We start from the raw sequence: 23,482 nt of genomic DNA on the forward strand, positions 1-23,482 counted from the left end.
AGTGAAGAAACTGGACCTGGTTAAATTTATAGTTGTAGTTAAGTTATGGCTGTGAATGATTTTATCTATCGTTTTTGCGCCAACTTCAAAAATTATGTTTAAAAGCATTATCGATGGTGTTTAAAGAATAAAATTATTTTTCACTTTTTAGAGCAAATTTGAAGTCGGTTCTATTTTTTTTTCAAAATTTTTTTATTTCATTCTTTTTAGCGTAAATGTAGGTATTCCAGAAATAGTAAGAAGTTACCATCACGAAACTTCACCTTATTTTTTTCATAAAGATGCTCCATAATAAAAACTAAAAAAAAAAACTGTAAACACGCGTTAAACTTTAAGCGATTGGCACTAAAAACTTATCTTTGTTCCTCTTTGGAATTAATGTGTAGTTAATTTGATTATAACCATTTAAGTATTACGTTTTTTCTAACTAATTTACATTTCACAGCATTTAAGTTGCTCATGATGCAATTCTGTATTTTCTTACTTAGCCCCCATCCAAGGGCGGATTAAGGGGAGGGTCAAAGGGTCTTTTGACCCCCCTGTGAGAAGAATTTCATTATGATTATTATTAAACTAAAATTCAAAATAGTACATGGAATCTGTCAACATTTTTTCCCTTGGTTCTGTAAGGTAGTTCTTTTTAGAAGCGTTATAATTCGAAGAACTGAATGGGTTTGTTTACTGGGGTATTGCTATTTTGATTTCTTTGTTCATTTTCAAAAGCACAAATTTCTCCCATGAGCTTAAATTTTTCCCCAGTTCTCCTCCCCCTCAAACCACATGTTGTACGTGTCATGTGTGCTTTTTCCTACTATTTATAGATGCAGACCAGTATATCTGCCGAAAGAAATGTGACTTTTCAGGAAAATTTGATTGAATATGATCCATTGCTCAGGCTGCGGCATTGAAAATGTAGGGGGAGGGGAGGTAATTTGAATGGGTTTTGACTTGGGGGGGGGGGGTTACTCCATAGCATATGAGGCGGTACGCTCTCATGCGTGGAATGATAGGCAACCCTGCTTAATTGCTACTTTTTTACGTAGGAATAATAACGATATCAATTGAAAGTTGACCCCCCCCCCTCACAAAAATTTCTGGATCTGCCCCTGCCCCCATCATTTGTTATTGGCATAGATGATAACGAAAAAAATACTACTGTAGTTGAGGCAAACCTAATGGTAGCATTGTGAAGGCTAAGCAGATCCTAATCACTACAATACCTCGCTTCCAGGTTAGGTTTACCCCCACTATGGAGCAATAGCACTGAAGAAGGAAAGATTTCGATAATTCACATATTGTTACTATAAATCAGCAAGGTTACCAAAATAAAATTATTTACGCCAAAAATGAGACGACAGCGCCAGATTCCCGATTATTATTGAAATATCCCCTTGAAGAAACTTAATGCTTGCTTCAGAGAAGCCTTCATTCAAAATTATCATTACAATTACTATTAATGTTACTGTCGTATGGCACCAAACTTTCATAACAATGGGTTTTAAATTTGATCATTTAATAAGGAAATTGCATGAAATTTATAGTTTTTTGCCCATAACTTTTTTTTCTAAAGGACAAATATGGTCAAACAAAGTAATGGGACCTAAGTTGAGCCATCCCTTATCCATTAAAAAAAGAATCATCAAAATCGGTTCACTAGGTGAGACGCTGTGAGTGGACAAAAAAAAAAAAAAACATACGGTATGAACCGCCTCCTTTTTGAAGTCGGTTAAAAAGCAAAAGACAGAAACATTATGATTTGACTTGAGAAAAGCCTCGAAGAATCACGTGAGAAACAAAAACAATATCAAATTTATAGTTCGCTATCGACCAACAGTTGAGATGAAGTACTGAATAATGATTTGAACGGAGGAAAGCCTTCGAAAATAAGGGATTTGAATTTCAATGACAGGTTTTTAATTTCGCAGAAATTAAGGGGTTTTAATTAATTTCTACTGAACTAATTGAGATTTCGAAAAATCCTTTCTTAGAGGTTACTTTTGTAATCATGCGGACATGCCTGCCAAATTTCAAGTCTGAAGCTTCAGCGGTTTCGGCTGTGCGTTGATATATATATATATATATATATATATATATTAGGGTGTCCCAAAAAAATGAAAGTCGTTTTTTTAAAACGCATACCCTCTTATTTTTTTCCTTTTATATCAAAACCGTTGTAAAAAAAGTTTCATGCAATTTGGAGCACGGAAACCCGTGCCGACTTGCGCCTTAAGGCCTAAACGTGTAAATAGCACGTGTTTAGCGACGCGATACTTTGCGAAGCTCAAAGCAACTGTAAATAGTGCACAGAAAACAAATGAAAACGGAAAAAAAAAATTTTTTTGGGGGGGGAGGGGCTTATCCGTGGCAACTTGCAAACTGTCAAACGTGTCAGTACGAATTCACTCCGGTCAGCGAGTGCAGCATAGTTTTTACATAGTGAACGAAACATGGCAGTGGAATTGCAAAGTTCGAAAAAAGAGATATTTTTAATAGGAGTCGCGTAAAATACCAAATTACGGGCTTGAAACTTCCTTCTAACGGACAAGTTTTGTCTGTTTTGTTTTATGACATTCGAGAAGTAAATTTAACCATCAGTGAAAGTGCAAATCTCGCTATTCGGTAATGCATCCTCTTTTGGGAAAAGGCACGCATTCCCACTAAATCGTTGCCAAATTGTGTGAATAAACTTAAGAACTTGTATCAAATTTGGAGATACTTACAAAAAAATGGAAAGAAACTGCAAGAAGTATTCAGGCAGGACCAACAAGAATTTGAGAGAAAGTTAAACAATTTATTCAATATTGCACATGCTGATGCACTTCGGTTAATCAAAATAGAGGAAGATGGGCTTTCCTTGCAACAGAGCCCGGCCGACGTAGTCACTTTAGGTGGAGCGGATAAAAAACTGGCCGACAAAGAGGAAAGGGCTCGACTTTGAGTTGTCATAGAAGAAAACAGGCGCATCAAATACGATTCCGCTTCAACATCCTCGGCATTGTATGAACCTGTACAAGAAGATTCCTCTTCGAGCTTTAGTGAAAATATTAATTCGGAAGATTTCCCTGAAACATATAAATTAGTACCTGGAACAAGTTTATCAGAATCTGGAACAAGTATATTAGAATCTGGAACAAGTATATCAGAACCTGTAACAAGTATTCCATAACCTGGAACAAGTATTCCATAACCTGGAACAAGTATTATCAGAACCTGGAACAAGTATTATCAGAACCTGGAACAAGTAAATATGTAATGAGGAGCGATTTTATTACTCCAAAGTCAGTTGCTTCATTGGACAGGTGTCCAAGAATACGAGATTATGTGTTTATTCTTGAAGCTACTATTGACGCACATTGATGAATTTCCCATAGGTAAATCTTCAATTAAAAGAATTCGAACTGAAAAGCGGAAGGAGCACGGAGAAAGAATAAAAATAGGTTTTCAGTCCGAGGTACCATATGTAGTGAATTTACCTTAGGATATGAAACCGTTGCCTGTTTTGGGTGCTCAAAAATCAAAAGAAGATCGCTTATCTATAGTTATTTCATATGGATGTGACGGAACAGCTCATTGCTGAGTCTAAACTGGATAATTCTACAGGAAGAGAACAAACACAGGCTGTTTGAAAGGCAGTTTTAGATCGGAATCTCGAAGACAAAGTTAAAACTATTCAATGCATTTTGGCAAAGCACCCAAGAAAGATTTGTGCTTTTGAAACAAGTGTACGAAAATGTGGACTCAATTATCTCAAAAGCTGCTTTACAAAAATTCATCCAGCTTTTATGGTATGGTCAATAATATTTCATTCCTTGATGTGAAAAAGACTGTCTCAATGCTTAGAGCAGTAAACGATGCAGCTGAAAGAGCGGGAAAAATGATGCAGGACTTTCATGGTTTGCTAACAGCTGATGAGGAACAAAAACAATTTGTGTTACATTGCATTCAAGAGCACCGGAAGCTCTATCCTGACTGCAAAAAGCAAACATTGAAATAAAAATATGTACAGTAATGTTTCTTTCAGTCCAATATTGTTGTAAATATCTGCTTTAAATAAATTGATGTCGCGTGTAGTAAGGAATTATACGGTTAGCAATCTTTCCACTATAGTCGCCGTACAGGATTTCAGGTCCAACTTTAACCTCAAGTCGGCACGGGTTCCCGTTATTTTATTGCAATAAAACGTTTTTCTCATGTTTCTGAGGTGGAATGGAAAAAATTTGGAGGGTTTGCGTATTCGATTTCACAAATTTTTTTTCGTCATTATATCTTGGGACACCTTAATATATATATATATATATATGTTATCTCAATATATATATATATATTATATATATATATATGTTATCTCAATATATATATATTATATATATATATATATATATATGTTATCTCAATATATATATTATATATATATATATATGTTATCTCAATATATATATTATATATATATATATATGTTATCTCAGGACATTGATTTTTATATATTAAGATTGTAACACTCTCTTTTTACTTGTTTGAATGATTTTTAATATTTCTAGTAAAATTTATCTCTTATATTTTGTTCTCAAATTAATTTATGCATCTAATGTTGAGAGTTCCTAAATTTCTTCACTAAATCTCTTAAATTGCGAAGTATACTTCAGTAAAAACGTGTAAGTTACTTTCAAGAGGCTTAAGTGTACTTACCACAGCCAAATTCTTGAAGAGCAGTAGGTTATCGCTCTCAAAATGCTGGAACTTTACTGGACAATACAAACTTTTCAAAATGGCGGAAAAGAACGCTCGAATGAAAAATTATTCCAATAATGACGCATCTTCTTAAGTTTCCAGAAGAAAACTTTCGGATCTCATTGTTACCGTATTAATTTTAACGAAATGCACGAAGCCTTGGAAATTTTATTAACTTTGTGTGCCAAAATAACACTTATATTATCGCCAAATGGGAAACATTCTGCCGAAAGAAGTGCGTATCTTTAATGAATATATTTTGGCGAATGCTTGGGGCGCTTATATTTTATTCTATCGCCAAAAGTAAAACTTTTGTATGTAATTCACTCAGTTTGAAGGTTTCATGGTTTCTTAAGCAACGTGCCGTTGAACAACAAAATCATGCGGCACATCTCGCTGTGATCATTTTTTATTATCTGGAACCTCTCTTGTTTAATGAATCGCTAAGTTTGCTTGAAAATTTGATAAAAGGCTGATACTAACTTAAATAAATTAATTTTAATGTGTACTCAAATTTTAGAACACATATAGAATTAGAAATAGATCCACAAAGTATGACCGATCAATGAAACAAAGATGTCTTTGTAAACAGTCGAGTACTATTTTCATTTAAATCGCAAGATAGACAAGTATTGAACCCATTGCGGGCAGTTGAAAAAAAACTGAAGAACGAAAAACTGAGTTACAAAATGCACCAAGTAAATAAAATTTCAGCGATTGTCAATGTTGTGCTTGGTGTGGCAAAAAAATAATGACCCATTTCTCTTTCAGAACGGACGGGCAAAATTCCCATGAACTCGGTCAAAACAGTCGTCAGCGAGTCCATCGATGGTCATGAAGAATATCACACAATGGTGAGTGGAATTTCGATGAGGGCTTTTTAAGTTAAGTATTTCGGAAGTAACTTTAAGTTTTAAGTGGTGGAGTTTCCAATGCTTTGTTGCAAAATACGGCAATATTTCGGCAAGTTCGGCATATTACGGCAAGTTCGGCATATTACGGCAATATTTCGGTTATATATTACGGCAATATTTCGGTTATATATTACGGCAATATTTCGGTTATATATTACGGCAATATTTCGGTTATATATTACGGCAATATTTCGGTTATATATTACGGCAATATTTCGGTTATATATTACGGCAAGTTCGGCATATTACGGCAATATTTCGGTTATATATTACCGCAATATTTCGGTTATATATTACGGCAATATTTCGGTTATATATTACGGCAATAGAGAGAAGAAAACTCTATTTTTTCTCGACCACAGTTATTCATTTCTATCATTTTTGTACTCCCACCTGGAAAAAAAAGTGGTTTATTGTCAGCTATGTTTTTTTTTTTTCCAGAACTGTATGAAAATTCTTGTCGACTTCTTTCTCATAAGTATTTTTACTTCCTTTTACAAAAAAGGAAGTATTGTGTTCGTCAAAAAATTTTCACTCTAAAATCGGCCTTCATTTCCATTTTTCTCACCCCCCGAATGAATGTTGAGTTTTGTTTCCGACCCGACCACACGTGGATATATGCCTAGGAACCTACAGACATCCGAAATATCCATTTTAACGACCCCCGAGTTAATTACAACGAATTTTCTCTTGACGTCCGTATGTACGTATGTATGTGTGTATTTATCTCGCATAACTCAAAAACGATATGTCCTAGAAAGTTGAAATTTGGTACGTGGACTCCTAGTAGGGTCTAGTTGTGCACCTTCCATTTTGGTTGCATTCGTATGCTCCAAAGGGGGTCTTTTGTCCCCTTTTCGGGGGAAATCATTGTCAATTTCGCTGTAAACTCAAGTTGTGTTATAATTTGTCGGAGACTTGGCGATATATCGCCAGTCTTTTGATCGCCATGTTTTTTCGCCAATTTGGCGATATTTTTCTTTTTAATTTGGTTTTCATTTGTCCACTGTTGGTGATATTTAGAGAGTAAACAATTGAATCGCATTAAAACTGCCAATAATGGGGAAATGACATTAAATTGGAGCAAAAGGAAGTCATGTGATGCACACATCAGCTCGTTTTGGAAACGTAAATGCAAATAATTTTTGACATATATTTGTGATAACAATACTTACACCTCAGCCCCCCCCCCCCCGAAGAAAAATAATTTTTATCAAAAATACATCCAAGCTGTTGAATGCTACCCTAGTTCAAAAGCATGTAATTATTCTGCAGGATAAAGATTTTTTTTTTTTTAAATCTTTGTTACTGTAGAACGAAGCAGTTCTGTAGTTGGCTCAGCTAACGGACTAATATGATTGTATTTATTTAAGGTAACACAAGGTTCATAAGGTTGTTTTGCATTTCGATGGGCAAAATAATTAGTGAAGTATTTCTCATTCTTAACCATTACGGAGTGTATACCTTTTTGATCTTCCTCCTGTATTTGTAACAGTAAAAGGAAGAAAAAAAAGTTTTTCTTCCTAAGTTAAAATGATGTTTTTCGCAATCACGAGTGTGTGTATATCGGCGTGTGTTTGTGTGTGGGGGTATGTGTGTTTTTGTGTAGAGGGTATGTGTGTGTGTAGGCATGTGTGTTTGTGTCTGTGTGCTGGCATAAGTGTGTGGGTAGTTGTGGGTATGAATGTGTGTGTGGGGGGGGAATGTGTATGTGTGTGTAGGCATATGTGCTTGTGTCTGTGTGCAGCCATAAATGTGTTGGTAGTTGTGTGTATGTGTGTGTATGTTGTGGTGTGTATGTGTAGGTGTCTGTATGTATGCATGAATGTGTGAGTAGTTGTGTGTAAGTATGTGTGTATGTATGTGTAGGTGTCTGTATGTAAGCGTGTGTGTATGTGTATGTATATGTTTGTGTGTGTCTGTATGTGTGCGTGTGTGTAGTTGTGTATGTATGCATAAGTAGGACATGGACACAACCTGGGGACGGCTTTCGCTATAGGAGCAGCATCGTGTGAACCCGGTCGACGGTGATGCTGCAGAGGGTGGCGGTGGGAAAATAAAATCAAAGGACATCAAAACAGTCAAATGAAAGCAATGAGCAATCGTGATAGCTGAAAAACAACTCTTATGGGCCCTTTGACAAGAAAATAACAAGGGCCTAAAATTCCGTAATTTAAAACCAAATGAAGCATCACAGTCATCCGAAGTACTCCTATTTCAAAGCTACAATCGAGTCCTTTCATCAGTGCTCAACACACAAGAAATGAGTGTAAGAGCACCAGTAGTATACCAGCAGGATCTGGGGCTCCTGGCGTATTTAAGACAACGAGCCCCGCCCCCAGGAGGGCACTCCCCAATGGGAAGTCGCTATGACCTCCCAAAAATTTTTGGGGAGAACATTTGACTCATTGATTTGACTAATTCGGATACAGTACAGTCGAGTCCCGTCTTACGCGGGGGATGCGTTCCGAGACCCTTCGCGTAAGTTGAAATTTCGCGTTGTGGAAAAGGGTATGTGTAAAAACGTTTATATCATACCTATACAATTAAAGACACTTGTAAACATCACTTCAAACTGTTAAAACCCCGTTTCTTAACTATACATTACTGTTTCTTAAATAAAAAATTGAATTTTTATTTATTGTATTTTTTTAAAAGATTTATTTAACATAAAAAACTGTTACGATGCACAAAATCAATGATCAATGGGAATGGAAGACGTAAAATAAACCACTACGGTACGTACATTATGTAATAAAGAAAAACAAATGCACCATAGTTGTTGAAACTTTCTCTCTTTTTCCTTCTATCTTCAGAAACTTTAAACGAAATAGCGCTCTTAGGTGTCATTATATTTCATTAACTTTCCCATATAGAATGAAAAAAATAAATGGAAAATGTGGCGTATAGAGTTATTTATATAAGCGATGTTCAGACTAGTATGGTGTGGGAACTTCCGCTCTCAGTGATGCCAAAAGGATGAAGGTCCAATCACGAAAAAACCGCGATTCCCCTTTGAAATTTTTCGTGTTGCGGGTGAAGAATTCGCGTTAGGAATGAAATTCCTTACCGGGGGAAAACTCGCGTTATAGCCATTTCGCGTAAGTCGGATCGCGTTGTAGCGGGAGTCGACTGTACTTCAACTTTAACATTCTGATTTTCTTTTCTTAAATTGTTTTCAAAATATTTAAAGCTATTAAAATCGCTTGCAGACTTTTCAACTGCGACATCACGAAGCCTAGGACAGGAAAACTGCCTCATAAGTTGTTTCCCCCCCCTCAACTATTTTCTTTCAAAGGAATGAATCAGCAGGAAAGGGTTGTGCTGTAATAAACATTTACTAAAGTGCTTGTTGGGTGTCTGGCAATAACAGTACTGTAGAGTAGAACCTTGTTTATCTGGTTCCTATTTATCCGGATCAAATTTAGATAAAAAGAAAATATATCTACTTAAATCATAAATTTAAATTATGTTTGCAAGAACAGAAATCTAAATGCACCAATCATTCGGTTTTTGCTTTGATTAATCGTACAATCAAGTATAGTACTAATTTATTAATTAATATGGCGTACTGGGTGTGTCACTCCAACACCAGTGCGGCCGAATTATAAATGGTAAAATATCTGCGAGAAACGGTACTGTGTAGTTTTGTTGCAAAGCATTGTTTTTCCCCAGAGGCGGCGATTGGAACTGAAAAGGGAGGGGGGGGGGAGCAAAAAAAAAAAAAAAAAAGAAAGCCAAAAGCCATTGGACTTTTAGTGACAGCAAAAAATTTAAAAAAAAAAATTAAAAAAAATAGTAATTTCAATTTTGACCTCTCGAATTCAAATTATGTTTTTCACAATCACGAGTGTGTGTATGTAGGCGTGTGTGTTTGTGTGGGGGGGGGGGTGTTTGTGTGTACGGGGTATGTGTGTTTGTGTCTGTGTGCTGGCATAAGTGTGGAGGGGGGTATGTGTATGTGTGTGTGGGGGGTATGTGTATGTGTGTGTAGGAATATGTGTTTGTGTCTGTGTGCAGGTAGGAATGTGTGGGTAGTGGTGTGTATGTATGTATGTGTATGTCGGCATATGTGTTTGTGTCTGTGTGCAGGCATGAATGTGTGGGTAGTTGTGTGTATGTGTGTGTATGTATGCGTGTGTGTTTGTGTGTGTATGTGTTTGTGTGTGTAGGTGTATATGTGTGTATGTGTTTGTGTGTGTGTGTGTGTATGTGCGCGTGTGTGTGTAGTTGTGTATGTATGCGCGTGTGTGTAGGACATGGATGCAACCTGGAGGCGGCCTTCGCTATAGGTGCAGCATCGTGGGGAGCCCGCCTGTCCACGGTGATGGTGCAGAGGGTGGCGGCGGGAAAAATCAAAGGAACGTCAAAAACAGTCAAATGAAAGCAATAAGCAATCGTGATTGCTCAAAAAAAAAAAAAAAAAAAGCAGAGAGAAAAAGGAAAGTTAAAAATTTTGCTACGGCTGGTTTTGAGAGCAAATGAGGGATAATTAAAAACAATTTAACTCACATTTTCTTAAGATTTCGATGAATTTTGTACACAATAACTTTCCCCATATAGAAACACTCAGGCATGAATTAGACTTACATTACTTACCCCCGAGGTATTTCGAGGTGCCACAAACACTTGGTAATATTTCCATCAAACAAGTACTGTTTGACAACGGATTGTATGTAATTTGGCAATCTTCCAAGTAAAGACGATTCCATCTGAATGAATCTAGCAGGAAATAACGATGGGATTTTGATGCACGCGTTTTGTAATGTCACTAGTGCCTAATTCATTCATTGCATTCTCTAAAACAAAATGAGGGGAAACAAAAATAGTTACTATGGAAACAGCTAAAAGAAAATAAAATGTTTTCATTTCGTTCAGGAATGTAAAAGCAAAAAGGTAAGCTCAAAACTATGCTGTGAAAAATAAATCAATTAATTTTGTAGTGAGAATATAGATCGGAGATAGTCTAGACTTAAAAAAATATTGCCGTGAGGAGATTTTCATTTTAACAAAACTGGGGCTAAGTAATAGAGAGGCAAAAATGCACATCTGTAACAAACCAACTAACACCCCTTTAAACTAATAGATAGGTCCATTTCCGCCTATAAACCGGATATTAGCCTTTCCATGTAATAGATGGTCAGATTATATGGCTGTGAAACAATTGATCCACTAATATCTAAAGAATGAATACATAAACTAAAAGTTGCTGCTTTTGCTAAAGAACGTTTCATAAACAGATATGGGACATTCCGGTGAACATGGTACATTTCAGTTTTCAAAACTTTTTTTTCAAAGTAATCTAATTCAACAAAAATTAATGTCAAATAATGGCAAAAGGGTTTAACTTATCTGAACTATAAAAATTAATTAGCTCAACTTGGTATTAATATCCAATTTTCTCAGTTCTTTTACCAGAAATGAAAGATTTTGTCCACTCTGTTACACATTTAAAAACAACAACAAATTCAAAATTTTCAATTATTTTTTTGAATTTTTTTTCTTTAATATTAACAAATGGAACATATCTTTCATACAAATGCTTAAAATGTCATTGTGAAAGGCACATTTAAGTTTTATTGCTAATTATCTTTCTCAAAAATACAAAATTTAAAAAAATTATTTGCAAAAGTTAGTTTATTATATGAAACAAACTTGAAAAATGATTGAAGTTGGATGATTCTAGTTAGCAATTGTGTAGTTCTATGCAAATTAACCTTTAAATTAAATGTTAAAAAAATTACAATCAAATCAGTTAAAATATTCCTGTAACAGAGTGGACATACCTGTAAAAGATTGGACACTATCATTGAAGATAGAAGTAATCTCTATGTTTAAGCAGAGAAAATAGATAAATGTTTCATTGTTTTAAATTTTTTATTTAATTCAATTTTTCTATAAATTTGTTAAGCTAAGCTTTTTGAAAAACATCAATAGCATATGGGACTTGTTAACAATTGCTATAGCTATTGTCCACTCTGTTACACAAGTGTAACAGAGTGGACAAATAAGTAGTTTTTTTTTCTAAACCTTTTTTAGAAGTTTTTTTCTTCTAACATAAAGTAACAGTTAAACTTTATGTTTAGAAGAAAAAACTTCTAGTAGTTTTTTTCTTCTAAACATAAAGTAACAGTTAAAACAGCAATAGAAAAATAAAGAGTTACTATAAAATTACTACTTTATATGTAATTTAGATTTTTTTTTTTAAATTTTAATTAGTAAAATTAACGTAACATAGTGGACATTTTGTTACTGAAATTTACTATCAAAGACAAATAATAAACCTTACCTTGCTCGTTGACTGTTAAATCCACTACGGTTAGCTAAACATGGAGTTTTTACCATCTGGTCATCTCAAAAGTATTGCTAGTTTTTTTGTAAAAATATTTTTTTATTCTTCAATGAGTGTAACAGAGCGGACATTTCAAAATTTGTAAACTGTAGGGACAATTGTAAATTCCCTGCATTTTCATTAAAAAAATATTTTTCTAAAAAAAAAATTCTTGTTTAAATTGTTACAATAAAGAAATTGCAATATAATTGGATTTTTTTTTTTTTTTTGTCATTGCATCTAAGCAATTACTTAAATCACTTTTTAACTGTTACTGTTGTGAAGCTGGGACATAAAGATTTTTTTCTTTTTGACTAACATAATTTTTTTTAAATTCTAAATCAAAATATTAGAAACAAAAAAACTCATGATACAAAATTGCATGAAGAATAAAGAAAAAATATGATTAATTCATATTAACTATCAAATTTTCTGCAAAAAATCCAAGTGCCGGACGTGAAATGTACCAATTTCGTCGGAAGGACTCATATACAGAGTAAAACAAATAAGTATGTTCTGAAAATTTTGGCATTTCTGCTTTTTTTAAAAATAATCTTTAGTTTCGGTTTCTAAATTGGAAAATAAAATGAATAAATGAACCAGAAAAAGAGGGGAGAGGGGGGTTCCCTCCTCGAATCGCTGCCACTATTTGTTGATGTTGTGCGAAAGATAAGTCTGTCGATTTCAGAATATGTATATATCAAATTGCTTTAGTCCGGATGGCAGAGGTTGTACTGTAGCTTCAAAATTTCAGAAATAGAAATTTTTTGACTGAAAATTGACAAAATTTATTGTAAACAGAATTTTAGAAAGAATGATTAAAACTGTTCTTTGACTTTCCTTTCCTGTAAAAGTCGAGAGAAAAATGGTTTTAAAAAGCATATTTTAGTTTATGTATGTTTTAAAGAACTGTTTGACAACCTTACAGTTTAAGGGATAAAAAATCATACCATCATGCTGTTCAAGGAATAAACTCATACCGTGAAGGAGCCATTTTTAAACGTAAAAAACATGCATGTGGCAAATGCTGAAACATTTTTGTGTTCCATCTGATCTGATTCTGCTAAAAACTGTTTTTTGCCCGCAACTTTATTTTTTGGGAAGATGGCGACAGTACAACAAAAACTGCTTGATACTCGATGCTTCGCTCGGTGTGAATCAAGTTCTGCCTGATTTTCTTCAGGAATACTTTGGTGTTGAACCTACGAAGAACATTAGAAGATGGAAAATAAAAGTAGGCTTAAGAAATCTGAATGCATTTTCGTACATGCGGAAAAGATGCCGCTTATAAGTACAGTCAAACCCGCCAAATGCATTTTGCCACGAAAAAATATTCTAATAAGCAGGATGTACCATTAACCGGGATCAAAACAACACATTATATTGGTTTGGTACATCGAAATGTATTAAATTAAGCGGGATATTTTTTTAACCGATATTCTAATAAGTGAGCTCGACTGTAGTGAGATAATAACTTAAATTTGAATTTCCTATGATGTCATCTTCGCTTCCATCCCCCTCCCATCTTTTTTTTTTTTAATATTAGGTTAACTGTCGTCTTAAATTTTGCTGCCTTGTGACGGGACAGCGCCACTTTGTACGATTTGGAAGTTGTTTCTATTTTCTTCTTTTTTTACAGTGTCCAAAAATAGTTCGTGAACCTGTGAATTTTTTTATGACTTGCTTGCCAATTTGCCATCGCGTTTGTATGAAGTTAAAATAATTATAAAGTGCAAATGCAGCTTTTGGCTCGTTTTCTGTGGGAAAACTGCCCGGAACTCACCTAGTGGAGGTGGCTGTATTATGAGTTCCTTCCCCCTCACATCTTTTTTTTTTAATATTAGGTTAATTGTCGCCCTAAATTTTGCTGCATTGGCTTTTAATTCCTGTGACGGTACAGCGCCACTTTGCACGATTTGGAAGTTTTTTCTATTTTCTTCTTTTTTTTTACAGTGTCAAAAAATAATTTGTGAACCTGTGAATTTTTTATGACTTGCTTGCCAATTTACCATCGCGTTTGAATGAAGTTAAAATATTTATAAGTGCAAATGCAGCTTTTGGCTCGTTTTTTGTGTCAAAACTGCCCGGAACTCACCCAGTGTAGGTGGCTGCATTATGAGTTCCATCCCCCTCCCACCGTTTTTTTTTTTTTAAATATTAGGTCAACTGTCGTCTTAAATTTTGCCGCATTGGCTCTTAATTCCTGTGACGGGACAGCGCCACTTTGTACGATTTGGAAGTTGTTTCTATTTTCTTCTTTTTTTACAGTGTCCAAAAATAATTCGTGAACCTGTGAATTTTTTTATGACTTGCTTGCCAATTTGCCATCGCGTTTGTATGAAGTTAAAATATTTATAAGTGCAAATGCAGCTTTTGGCTCGTTTTTTGTGTCAAAACTGCCCGGAACTCACCTAGTGTAGGTGGCTGCATTATGAGTTCCATCCCCCTCCCACCGTTTTTTTTTTTTTAAATATTAGGTCAACTGTCGTCTTAAATTTTGCCGCATTGGCTCTTAATTCCTGTGACGGTACAGCGCCACTTTGTACGATTTGGAAGTTGTTTCTATTTTCTTCTTTTTTTTTACAGTGTCAAAAAATAATTCGTGAACCTGTGAATTTTTTTTATTGGCTTGCTTGCCAATTTGCCATCGCGTTTGTGAAGTTAAAAGATTTATAAAGTGCAAATGCAGCTTTTGGCTCGTTTTTTGTGCGAAAACAGCCCGGAACTCACCTAGGGGAGGTGGCTGCATTATGAGTTCCTTCCCCCTCCATCTTTTTTTTAAATATTAGGTTAGTTGTCGTCTTAAATTTTGCTGCATTGGCTCTTAATTCCTGTGATGGTACAGCGCCACTTTGTACGATTTGAAAGTTTTTTCTATTTTTTCTTCATTTTTTTACAGTGTCAAAAAATTATTTGTGAACCTGTGAATTTTTTTATGACTTGCTTGCCAATTTGCCATCGCGTTTGTATGAAATTAAAATATTTATAAAATGCAAATGCAGCTTTTGGCTTGTTTTCTGTGTGAAAACTGCCCGGAACCCACCTAGTGGAGGTAGCTGCATTATGAGTTCCATCCCCTTCCCACCGTTTTTTTTTAAATATTAGGTTGATTGCCGTCTTAAATTTAGATGTATTGACTCTTTACTTTCTGCGACGGTGCAGCGCCACCTAGCACAATTTAAAAGTTTTTTCTATTATTTCTTTTTTTTACAATGGCATAAAAAATTCGTGAACCTGTGAAGTGCTATGGTGCCCTCGCATTCGTAACATTTTGTTCAAATGATTTTGAACTGTTCGTTTTTCTTAAATAATTTCTTTGTATTTAATTTTTGGAAATATCTATTAGCAGTAGGTGTTATAAGGCACGTTGGCTAAAATCAATGTTTATGTTACTCTGAAAAATATATGCGCTGCACTTTCTTAAAAGGTATCCAGCAGTGAATCCAATCTGCTGCGCTGGCAATTTTTGTTTCCCATAGCTGATATTTCACAATCAAACTATACATTCGACAAGCTGACAAACCTTAAAAATAAATCTTTTATTATTTCTGATTTACTTTTATTTACATGGTACAGATAGGAGGTCATTTCCCATTCTGTATCTTCAATCTTTCTTTGCGATGTACAGTGACAGCATCCAAGAATGTATTAGAAAGCATCATGCCAAAATAGGGAGAGAGGTGGGAAAAGATAAAAATTAAGAGGAGAGGTCCAGGATTGAAGTTCTGTTAAAAAACTTCAAAGCAGTGGTGCCAAAAATTGCTGCGACATATCCCTCAAAATGTTTGTGGTTGTTGGGTAGAGCCGCACATTGCCCCCATTGAAAAACACAGCTGATATAAAAGAATAGGTTGGTCTCCATCAAATATTTCCAGGGTTGGCCGAATTGGACCCAATTGGGTTGGACCCAATGGGTTTTTTTGAAAAAACCCATTTAAAAAAACCCATAATTTAGCCCACTTTTGGGTTTTTAAAATTTTCTGAGATGTTTTTTAAAAAAATTAATTTGAATACTTTCACAATTTAAACTTCTTTTTTATTTGTTCTTCACCACAGACAATGAACATAAAAATGAATTTTGAACTTTAATAGTATTTCTTAACTCTTTACGGCATTAAAAAAATACTTAATAGATTTTAAATAAATTTATTTAACTTTTTTCTTTAACTGGTCAATAAATAACTCAAATTATCTTGACCAAGTCCTGTCATGTCTGATTTTCTCAATATTTGTAGACTGTACAGAGGAAACTAATATAGTTAAAAGGCTTTTATGTGAATTATTTTCTGCTAAGCAACACATTACAAATCTCGAAGAAACACAAGGTATATTTTTTAGAAATAAACAGATTTTTCAAACGGTCGACAGAAAACAGAACAGGTGCAGTATTTCAATATCTTACGAAAAAGTTTAATATTTCTCACTCTGTACGCAGAAATAGAAAAACAGGCAACATATTCAAAGAAATGTCTTGATTAAGCTGGAATTCAGTAAAAAGGGATTTACTACTTGAGGTTCTACAGTAGTTTTGCATAACAAAATGAAATACAACAAAGTAAAATGCAAAAAAAAAGTAGTAATTAAAAACGAACAATAGATTTTATCACTCGAGAAGTAACTTTGCCTTAACCGTTGGTAATAATAAAAATTAAAAAATCTGAAACTTCACCATTCTTGGGTTTTTTCGTTTTTATACTTTTCTTCAGAAAACGCTGAATTTTAACTACTTTTCCAGGTTTTTTTACCCAAAGGCATTTTTTGCACTTTATCCATATACTAACGCTACAATATGCTACAAGTACCCCACATTTTCCCTAAAAAAAGACAAAAAACCCATTTCTTTTAAATAACCCAACTTTAGTTGGGTTTTTTTGGGTTTTATTTAAAAAACCCAAAAAAACACTGGATCCATGGGCTTTTTAAAAAAAACCCGGGTTTTTGCCAACCTTGAATATTTCTCATTCAAAAATATCTGAAGCAATGAAGATCACTCTTTGAAAAGGAACTTTTTTTTAACCCCTCCCTTGTTTACGTAGTTCCTCTCATTTTTGAAACTCTGTGCCACTGTCTTCAATAGCATATCTTGGGCACATGTTTCTTAACACCCTTCTAGGATACGCCACTGCACTGGGCCACTCCTTTGTTGAGGACGGATGTCAATCTGCCTCTGTTTTGCGAGTGGCCTCCCTGCAAAAGAAAAAGGAAAGGTTGGTTAGAACTGGAGATAAATTGACACATCAGCTCTAGATCGGCCATTTTTTGGATCGGATTTTTCATTGTTGTGGTTACCAGAGCAAAGTTTCAGGACATTGACGAACTTAGTCAAATTGCTCAAAGTTTAAAAGTTTATGCATCCACAATCAGTGGCGTAGCAAGAAAAAATCCTTGGGGGGGGGGAGGTAATTGTTTTTGAAGTTTAAAGTAAAACCATGCCCTCGAGTTTATATACAAACATATATATATATATATATATATATATATATATATATATATATATATATACATACATAATATATATATATATATATAACAGGAAGACATAAGCTTTTTACCGTCATAAAAGCTATTATATTAAATAAAAATCTTTTAGCTCATAAACAGAACCCTTCAGATTCGACTGAAAAATGATTTTTTGGGGCTCATGGGGGGGAGGGGGGTCTGACCTCCCAACTCCCCCCCCCATAGCTATGCCGCTGTCCACAATAATGTAACTGATTTTTGTGTTTCAAAGTGAGCGTTTTTGATATGTTGAACGAGAAATAGGACATGTTGTATACCTGACGAGAGTATTGCCTATGGCCACTTAACAAACAAATAGTACAATTCAAAACTCGTCTGTTTTACTTTTCCTTGGCAGCAAATAAGACTGAATGGTAATTTTTTTCATGATTTACACTGACACTGATAATTTACAAAATTCCAAAGAAATGTATTGTTTTTTTTTCTTTCATGTACAAGTCTCCCTTTTCCGTAAATATATTTCTGTACCTCAGAGCCAGTCTAGCGTAAGTCACATTATTTCTAGTTTGGAAGAGAGAGAAAAAACTTTCGTCTAGTGCTGACATAGGACGGTGGTCGCGCTCTTTTATGACGAGAAAAAAATAGAATTACGATTTGATACTCGTTGTGGAATGCGTAACAACCCTAAAATTGCCCTTTTTGGACTTATGCCAGTCTGGCGCTGAGGTACCGATGTAAGTAAGTATCTGTTAAATTTATTTTACATTGTATAAGAAAGGTGTAACGTAAACTTTCAGCTAGTAGTTTATTGTAAAATATAACTTATCTTTATTTCTTCTGCATTCATTTCTTTGGTTTCTTCAACTGAGTTATCAAAAACAGCGAAAGAGTCATTTGCGCAATATTGAGTTAAAAACAAGACACAAAAACTAATATTTTATATTACAAACAATATTACCTGCCCCTCATTCAGAGTTGCCAACTCCTAAAAATGTTTCCGAAGAAAACTCGACTCATAAAACCCCTAAATGCGATTGGATAGATTCATGTGACGTCATAAAGTCACGTGATCTTTTACTATGACGTCACTTATGGCAAATTAAAAGGTCACGTGACCATTGCTATTTTCGATGCTGAGGGAGTTTTTTTCATTTTTATGGTCATTTCTGATCAAAACAAATGGTTCCAAAAACCTCAAAAAAACGCATGTAAGTAAAAGAAATGAAATAAAACAGTCGAACATTGCATTCCAAAAAGTTAAAAAGAAAAACATTTTTACCTGATGAAACCCTAAAATTTAAACCCCTAAATTTACCCCTAAAAATTTTATCCCCCTAAAAAACCCCATTCTAAAATTTCCCCCCTAAATCTAGGGGGAAAACTCTTAAGTTAGCAACCCTGCCCTCATTGCTTGCAGTGAAAAATCACTGCCACGCGATAATTCGCCAGAAAAGGCAACCATCCAAACACCTGCTCCTATCCAAAATGGCCGATCTTTAGCTGATGTGTCGGCTTGTCTGTTTTGTGGCCATCTTAAGAATTGCAGTCTTATCGATTTCTCGTTGGAGAAAATACTTCCAAGCTGCAACGGAAAGTGAATATATTTAGTTTCAGGGGGTGTTCGGAGGGGTCTTAAAGAGGTGGAACTGTTCTTCCTTCAACTTGTGAGGCTCCACGTGCCTTGCTGTCTTGCAAGGCAGGACATTCCATGTTCCAGGGATTCTTTTTCTTTTGAACACAGGACACATCACAATACAGCATTTATTACAATTACATCTTATTATTGTTCTTTTTACATTCCGTCCCCGGAACTGCCTCCTGCTCGAAGTCCTCTTGACTTTTCCTGGTTAGTGTTTCGGACGTCACGACACCTCCCCTCGACCCCCCCAGGAGAGCTCGGGTCTGGGGGTGGGGTAAATTCGTGTGACTTGGTGGGGGAAGCAGCTTACCCCGGACCAGAAAGGGTAGTTTTCCTCCCCAGAAGCTAAAAATAAATGTCTATTAGTTTGTATTAGCTTTTAAGGGGAGACCCGAGTTCCCCTTTCGTCTTGTTCGGTTTCTGGTCCGAATTCCTCCTGCAATAGAGAGAAGAGAGATTAATTCGAGGCTCTTAATTTGTTTCCCTTGTTTTTGTTTTTGCTATTTTTTAAAATTTATTTGTTTGCTTTTTTAGTATATTTAAGAGCTTGCAATTCGTATCTATTTTGGATAGAGACATAGTTTATTCTTAAAAGGGGGTTTTCTGCAATTTTCTGAAAGGTCTCTAAATCCTTAAGTTTCCTTCTACTTTCTCTGTTCTAAAGGTTGAGGGGGGATAAAAAGTAGTTTCCGGTTTTGAATAGTACTCGTTGGATTAAAGCAGGATAAAATTAAAGTGAGGCTGGTGATCAACTGTTGAAAAAATGAACTGCCGGAAAACAATATAAATGAAAAATATTGAATTTTTTTTTCCGTTAATGATGAATAATTTAATACAGTTTATCATTTGATTTAAATTTCACTCTTTCAAGTTAACCGAACTCAAAATTATTAAGTTATGCATAAGTTTAAAATCATCAGTGTAATAGTAGCTCATTATAGCTCAATGTTTGAAAATTAAAGTTTAAAATGATCAAATTTGTCGAAAAAACCTTTTCAAAACCATTTTTAAAATGTAATTTAAAATTTATTAAAATTTAAATTCATTTTGAAATTTAGTTCAAAAAAAAGTGCAATGTAGCATCATTTATTTATTAATTTTAAAATGACATAAATATTAGTTTAGAAATGCCTGGAAAAAATGAGATAAAATAACTAAGAGAATCCTCGAAACACTCTCTTCAATGAACGTTTTAGCGACTAAAAATAATCATTTAGCTGTTGGAGCAGAGTTCGTGGCAACACCGTTTCGGTTTCGAAAATTATAGTTGTTTTTTTATTGCTGAATGGAACGTTTTCGGTCGGATCTCCGTCGCTGCGACAACTAAAATACCTCGGGCGAGAGGATTTACGAAAACCGGCGCTTGATTATCCGGAGCAAGAACGCCCGCGACTCCGGAGGCCGGCCCGACCGAAACTTCGGTCTCCCAGTTCGCCACTGGTGGGGCTGAAAAGGGTCTTAAACGAGCCGAATGGAACATTCGAACGAAAGGTCCGAACAAAAATTTTGACAATGACCATTGAAATTTTGACTGAAATCTTTCTAGTCAAAAAAGAACACAATTTCGAACAGCGCAAAGAGCCGACCGACAAGGAAAAGAACGCATCTCTAAAGAACTCCTCCCCGTTGGAAATAAAATAGCTTCCCCTTTGCCACGAATTGCGCTCAAACACAGACAGGGGGAAAGACAAAACAGTAATGGACAATTACTAAAAAAAGAAAACCATTGGATCAGTTTTGTTGCCTGCTCTACTCACTAAATTGATACGAAAAAACTTATGAGACTTCATAGAACATACAAATACATTTTTATTACGTAAAAATTATTTGAATTCTATATTGCTTTTAAGCTTCATACAGAGTTGGATAATATATTTAAAAATGATTTTAAACTTGACTTTTTAAATAAATGAAAAGATTGAACCCTTTTTTCAGTTTCAGTTGTAGACCAACTATTTAGAGATAAAATAATGTAAAAAATAATAAAAACAAATAAAAAATGTTCATTAATAAAGTTAACAATAAGTAACTAATTTATAATCTGATTGTAGAAAAATTAAAATTCCAAATATTTACACATTTTTTAACACTTATAATATGGTACATCAGGTGTGCACAACCCTTTTTGAGACGGCGAACCACAAAGACGAGAACTGATTAGGTTGAAGGCTTCTTGGGGCTTAGGCCATAAAAATGCACACTGAATTCTGCACTCTATTGGCTGCTAGGCGTAACTTTACAATACTTGAACTCATTTCTGCACTCATGTACAGATAATGTAAACAAGTAGGCCTTTAAAACTTGGCTCACAAATATGTCATTAGAATACATTGCATCCTTTTAAACATTTTTTTCACTTAGAGCTAGTAGCAAGACTTCTCAGTCGCAAGAGGCCAAAACAGAAAAATGTTTTCCGTCCCCTCTTCCTAGTTTTTGGACTTATTCAAATGAATGCAGAAAAAGTTAGTTTGCAGGTGCACATAGTGCCAAGTACAGCGGCACCAGCAGCTGGCACATTTTTCTGCCACCAAATAAGTAGAGGTGCCAGTTCGGAATTTTTAACTTACTGCCTGTGTTTGTTAAATTGAATATCGGCCTTTGAAAGTTTTTACGGATATGCTATCTTTGGGAAAAGTTTTTAAATCAACATTCTAGTGTTTGTAACAAAAACAGAAAAATGCAAATTTACTTTAACTGGGAAAGAAATTATATTACAAACATGTTTAACTTTATTACATTGATAAGTTTAAAAAAAACAACTGCAATAAGTTACATACAAAATTTATGGGAAGATGGAAAAAAAAAACCTCAGCAATAGGAACAAAGAAATATTCTATGGCAGATAATTTCATTGTCAAATTTCAAACATCCTAGGTCTGAATTTCAAACCTGTTACTTTTGTTAATGTACCAATTTTGCTCGTCCAATATTTGTGTTGACGGTACCGAAAATGGTAGTGAAATCAGCCAGTATTTTAACTTAAGGGGTTATAGTACCTCAAAAATGATGAAACGATCAAAAAAAAATTTTTATTGCTTATTTCAAAACAAAAAATTATTCTGAACACAGGGGAAAAGTTTCAATGCTTTAGTTCAAATATTTAAAAAGTTATGAGTGACTTTAGGTCATGGTCGCTATGTGTTCTAATGCAAAAGAAAAACTTCAAATTGCTTTTTCTCGATGATGGTTTTTTTTTGTGTTTTCACATCATTAGAATCCCTAAGGATTTTTTTCTATCAAAGATACAGTTTTAAAGTAATACTTTTTGCAATTGGGATAACATATTTGACAAAACTGTGCATGGGATAAGCATTTTATAAATTACTCTAATGTTTAGAGCATGTTAAACCTTTAAAAACCTATTTAAAAAAAAAAACTTTGATTTTTTTACATAATTAATCCCAGATAATTTTCGAATGAACTCATAAGCAAATGAATGCACAGATTTTTAGAGATGATTATAGTGATTGTTTTGCAAAAAACGTTTTTTTAAATTAGTGCAAAAATAAAAAAGCCTTAGGAAGTTTAAAAAGTTGAAATTTTCCTCAATTTTTTGAATTTTCAAAAAAAGTAGGCAATATTTTTAAACTTTGAAAATAAATTATTGATTACGAAATAAGTATGCATGTTATGGTTTCGATGAAATATGAAATTTATATAAATTAAAAGAAATTGCTTGAAAGGTACAGTTACCCCTTAAAATTGTACAATTGAAGGACAAATAGTAGTTCGAAAATTAGTTTCAAAAAATTCCTTTTTTTTTTTCTTTGAGAACTGGCCTTGGGCATGTTCAACAAGTTTCGGGAGCCACTGGTTGTGCACCCCTCTGCTACACTAGTATTAATATTATGTATGGGATCTGGGAACTGGTCACATGTGACCCCAGTATTGTGTTCACAAGTGCCCCTTCAGCACCGTAGAACTAACTTGCAGAAAAAAAAGAGCGTTCTTAATTTAATAAAAGATTTAAGCATTGTCATAAATTTACTTGGATGTCCATATAATGGCTCGCAGTACTTAAGGTAAGCTATTGACAATTTAAAATGACATACATATCGTTCTAGAAATGACTGGCAAAAATAAAATACAATAAGTTAAAATGAAAGAAACCTCTTTAATATTTTTAGTCGCTAAAACTGAAGCAAATGAATCGGTTATCGGGTGTATCTACCCGTTTCGTCAAAATGTTGTTAGAGCAGCGTTCGTGGCAACACCGTTTCGGTTTCGCAAAATTGTAGTTTTTTTTATTGTTGAATGTAATATTTTCGGTCGGATCTCCGTCGCTGTGACAACTAAAATACCTCGGGCGAGAGGATTTACGAAAACCGGCGCTTGATTATCCGGAGCAAGAACGCCCGCGACTCCGGAGGCCGGCCCGACCGAAACTTCGGTCTCCCAGTTCGCCACTGG

Source organism: Uloborus diversus, chromosome 2 (assembly GCF_026930045.1).
Source record: "Uloborus diversus isolate 005 chromosome 2, Udiv.v.3.1, whole genome shotgun sequence".
NCBI classification, from domain to species: domain Eukaryota; kingdom Metazoa; phylum Arthropoda; class Arachnida; order Araneae; family Uloboridae; genus Uloborus; species Uloborus diversus.